At 50.6% G+C, this 5,380-nt stretch overlaps 1 pseudogene; it reads left to right on the top strand.

The window, feature by feature from the left end:
- Positions 1–2,017: 2,017 nt before the first annotated feature.
- Positions 2,018–4,472, top strand: LOC119276649 (annotated as a pseudogene).
- Positions 4,473–5,380: the final 908 nt, after the last annotated feature.

Here is a 5,380-nt window from a genome sequence, read left to right as displayed (position 1 = left end):
TCTTTCCACCTTTAGTCAACACACCATTCATCTCGCAAAGATCAGAATGTATGAGTTCTAATGGTGCCAGGTGTCTCTCCTCCGCGGCCTTATGAGGCTTGCGAGGTTGCTTAGCTTGCACACATGAAAGGCACTTAGAACCTTTGGCTAAAGTGAAACTCGGGATTAAATCCAACTTGGCTAGCCGCGTCATAACACCAAAACTAATGTGACAAAGACGTGAATGCCAAACTTCAGATTCATTAACATTCGAATGAATATGGTTCACGACTTTATTACAAAAATCTGCGAGGGAAAGGCGGAACATCCCTCCGCTCTCATAACCTTTTCCAACAAATAGTCCATACTTAGTAACAACTAATTTATTAGACTCGAATACCAACTTAAACCCTTCTCTACATAGAAGGGAGCCACTAACGAGGTTCTTCTTGATGGCGGGGACATGCTGCACGTTCTTCAGCTGCACGATCCTTCCCGAAGTAAACTTCAGATCGACCGTGCCAGTCGCGTAGTCGCTACCCAAAAACCTAATCGCCCCTCTCCCCGTACAGGATCCGGAGAGGCGTGGTTTCGGAGGCCTGCTCTCCCGTCAACCGTGTACGCGGTGAACGGGACGGAGTCGCCGGCGGCAGCAGCAGCAGAGGAACGACGTGGGCGTGGAGGCGGAGATGCGTTCTGTTTCGTGACGGCTAGGGTTGGCAGCGCCCCACATATATATGTGCGGCCGCGCGTGGAGAGACATGGGCTGAACCCACGTCCAAGTCGGTAGCCCACGATCCGACGTCTCAGATCGTGGCCCCACCTGTCAAAGACTCTCCGTTCCTGACCGGCAAAAAGAAGCGCATAGGAGTGAGCTCGGCTCGGCTCAATCCCGCAACCCGCGGCGCGGCGCGGCGCGTCGTGACGAGGCGTGGCGAGGCGAGCGGAGGAGGAGGAGTGCGCGAGGGCCTCATCTCTTCTCAAGCTCCAATAGCATGAGGGAGAGAGTCCCTTATAAACCACTCCAACTCTCCTTCCACTTCCAAGGTGGGACTAAACTTCCCACACACCTAGTGCCATATAACCCACATGGGCCCTTAGAGATTTTTCAGAAATTGCAATATGGGCCTAGAGCCCATCTCAGATTTCAGCAGCTTAGCTACAAAAGCTAACACATATGCATTAGGGAGACTAGTTGCTAAGGTTTTTAATGCCCTTAGCACCTCATGTAAGCATCAAAGCATTGGAAGTAGCCTTAGGGATAGTAGGAAGAAGCAATGTGCATCTACAAAATTTTGTTCCAAATATGACCATATGTGACTTGTGCAAAAATAAAATGACCTGAATGAATATTCACACATCATTTTCCTTTACTTTTTTTATGTGTGTGTGCACGCCACACATTATCATATTTTTTTTATAGATGAACAAGATATAACATAACCCATGCCCTTTATTTATTTATTTTTAACTAAGAAATGAGACATTCGACAATGGATACGCCTAACCGTGAGCTCGAAGGCGTCACACCCAACTCCGTCTTCTTCAGTTGAAAAAATCTCCCTCATCTCCCCTGTTCCAACCTAGTAACCGTGTGTTACAGAAGGGCGAGTGCTCCGCGGCTGATCCGCGGCGGCGTGTTTCCATCTTCTCACCCAACACCGGCGGTCTCGTCAGGTTGTTCCCTACTTTCTCATAAGAGCATGTATATAAGGCTTACTCAGCAGGCTATAGCATTTGCCAGCTCATCCAAATCCTACATGGCAGAGAGAGAAAGCAGGAAAGAGAATGGAGCGGCTCTCCTGCAGTCGCCCGGCTGTAGCACGCAGTACGAGCAGAGCAGCCGGCTTGCAGCTCACACCGCTGGCGCTAGGCCGAAGCTAGGAGATTCCACCCAATCGTGTTTATACCCAGCTTAAAGAACTAATAATTTAAAGCTTTAATGAAGCCCACTTAGCAGCCGGTGTATAGCTAGCCTATTATATGGCCCGGCTTTAAGCTGGCTCTTTGATGATATGGCACAGGCTTACGGCCGGCTATCGACGCTGTTATTATCCTTGCTCTAAATCTTAATCCTCCCCTCTCTGGTTTTCCCTTCCGGAGACACGGCGTGATTTGAAGAAGGAATCAGGGATTTCTTCTCAATCCGAGTCGATCTCGAGGCCCGACCAGTGGCCTGTATAAAATAGCTAGCGGGGGCGGGACGGAGAAGAGTCAACCAAGCCCAGCCTGTGATTTGATTTGAAGAAGGAATCCGCGAGCGATGGGGAGGAAATTGCCCGCTCTTGCTCCGGCCGGGGCGGCGGCGGCGGGAAGGAAGCGAAAAGGTGCCACCTTGACAACGCTCGCCGCGTGCAAGCGCCCTGCGCGGGCGCAAGTAATCGGCGGATGGGCGTCCCTGCCCACCGACATAGTTGGCCTCATCACCTGCCGGCTCCTGGCCGGCGACGGCGAAGCGACGTGGTTGATTACATCGCCTTCCGCGCCGTCTGCTCCGGCTGGCGCGCCTGCACGCCCACGGCGCGCGACCCCACTCTGCGGGATCCCCGCCTACGCCCGCGCGGCTGGGTCGCTCTCTGTGACGGCGACGCCGTCCGCCCAGACGATGCCTGCGAGATCGTCTTCTTCCATACGCGCACGGCCAGGCGCCTCCGCGTCCTCCTCCCGGAGCTCCGGCAACACAGGATCGTTGGCTTCACCGACGGACTCCTCATCCTCGTGCACAAGCGCACCACCGAGGTCCGCGTGCTGCATCCCTTCACGCGCGTCGTGGTCGATTTCCCGCCCCTCGCCCCGGTGTACCACGCGGTAGTCAGGCGGATGAAGCTGCTCGACATGAGCGCCGCGATATGCAGCAGCGCGTCCTCGGCGACCTCCATTGCCGTGGTGGTCTGGTTCCTCTGCACAAGTGTGGTGCTCGGCGCCGACCCGGGTTCAGATTGGGAGCTTCTCCACCGAGGTCTTTATGTTTGGAATACCTTGTCCTTCCAAGGAAAGCTCTATGCCACCACCCTGTCTTCACACGAGATCCTGCAGCTATACCCTCCTCCCAGACAGGAGGAACCCCTCGAGAATTCTGTGGTGGTTGCTCATGCTCCATATTTTGCTGATCGCATGTATAGCGATTTTCTACTCGTGGAGTCTGGTGGAAGGATGCTGCTCGTCGTCCGGCACCCAGCTCCTGGTACAAAGGAGATGGACTGGTCGGGACTAGAAGTCTTCAGGCTCTATGAAGTGCATCTGAGCAGCCAGCAGTGTAAGCTTATCCCGGTGAACACCTTAGGCGACCGCTCGCTGTTTCTCAGCGGTGACCGATGCCTGTCTGTTTCGGCCAGGGACCTCCCAACCTTGAGCAGCAACTCCATCTACTTCAGTCTACCATGGGACCCCATTGTGTTGCATTCGCTGGGGACTGGTTTGTCCGAGCGCTTAGCCGAGTCCTGCAAAATACATGATGGGAAGGACAGGATACGCCCATCTGTGCGCCCCTTCACCATTGCTGATCATCTCATGACCTACTGCCATACTCCTGAGTGGTATGTTTTCCTTCCTCAGTTCCCTTCCTAGCACAGATGCACCTCATCAGTATCCACGGCAACGAATGGATGTATGTTTAATTCTAATTTCGGTTGTCCTTCTCTTCCTCAACATATGTAGGTCTAAAGGACTCATGTTCCACGAGTACCAACACATACCTGAATCTTTCAAGGAACTGATTAAGAACATCCGGGCACAGGATGCGCAAGTGCGGATTCCACGTATTGGTTGAGCTGACGCTAAGCTTCACATTGCCCACTGAATAATGAAGGTACAAATAATGCCAGTATAGACAATAAAGGCACAACTTCTTACAACTGTCTCAGTTAACATTTTTTCAGTCACACAACTTCTAACCTGGCAGTCTCTGTGTTGATATCAATGTTATCATTTCTTGCATATTTGACTTGCCTGGTGCAATTTGCAATTAGTAGATTCCTACCAAGCGTAAGAGCAGTAACCATATCATCAGCAATGTGATCTCATTATAACCTGCTGCAGCTACATATGAGTAATATGGCTATGATTTAAGAGAGAACCAATTTCTTATCCACTTCTGAGCAGCAGTAGTAATTACCAGCAATGTGACTATATGAGTGACCTAATCTTATGATCATTTTTGTGAACACCAATTGTTTACAGGTTCTGGCAGCATATGGAGAAGAAGAGAGGGGGGCATGAACCTGAAGATATTTTGTTTACTAGGATTGTTGAGAACTTGGTTAACGTATGTATCTGTCCAAATATATGATTATTTAGGAAAATGAAAATCCATCCTCAGTCATGTTGATTGCGGGGTGTATTTTGTCACCAAGTATGTTTGGGTGTTGAACTGCAGTGAAACTTTCTGTGTATTTTTTTTACTTTGAGAAAATAATGCCCATGTGACCTTCATGGCCCTGTTTTTTGATACATAGCCCCGTCTTAATAATGCGAAGTTGGATTATCGTCCTTGCATCAAAGTTACTGCAGGATATATGTGTCGCGCTAATTTTTCTTGTGTTCATAGACCACCTGCTTATGCATTTGGTTGTAGGTTATCTTATACTGATTCTTTGGGACCTGCCAAACTTGTTTGTGAAAATGTTAAACCTGGTCGCAGGCATGTATTTTAGTTATTTCCCAGAACACTCAAGTAACTCTTCATAATGAAAGCTCAAAATGACTTGGTTTTCTTTATTTATTGCACGGTGATTTTATCGAAAACAGAAATTTTCCCATCATGGTCTTGCAAATGTTCTGAAGTCTTACGATATGAAGAGTGTAAAACTGTAGATGGTCTTAGCTTCTCATACTCATGGCCCATGAATCATGATTAATGGCGATTTTCTTTCCAAGCTCATCGGGACAGAAGAATAGCAGGAATCCTGTGTGTTATTCACTGAGAGGCCGAGGCCTTTATATACACGGGAGTCATGCTAGTAGTTACAACAGAGTGGAGCTAATCTCCAGGAAGAGCGTGGCGAACGCTACGCCCCGGCGGGCGCGGACGTGGCCGCGGTCACCGCACGTGGTGCGGGCGAGTGGGCGCGGGCTGGGTCTCCACTAGCCGTTTTCCAACAGCCCCCCGCAGCCGCAACAGGGTCGTCGACGATGTTGAGGCTGGATCAAAACTAGCAGAAGACGGCGGTTGGCAGTCCCTTGATGAAAACGCCGGCGAACTGAGACGAGGAGAGCACGCGGAGAACGCGGACGTCGCCGAAGGAGACGCGCTCCCGGACGAAGTGAAGGTTGATCTTCACGTGCTTGGTGCGCTGATGCTAAGCTTGGGGATTCCCATGGCATCCCAAGCTATTATCTAAAAGAGAAGCAAGCAGCTAAGCTTGGCGATGCCCGAGTGGCATCCCCTCTTTCTTCTAACGAC

This window comes from Triticum dicoccoides, chromosome 3B (assembly GCF_002162155.2).
Source record: "Triticum dicoccoides isolate Atlit2015 ecotype Zavitan chromosome 3B, WEW_v2.0, whole genome shotgun sequence".
Taxonomy (NCBI): domain Eukaryota; kingdom Viridiplantae; phylum Streptophyta; class Magnoliopsida; order Poales; family Poaceae; genus Triticum; species Triticum dicoccoides.
This window is presented reverse-complemented; position numbering and strand designations above follow the sequence as displayed.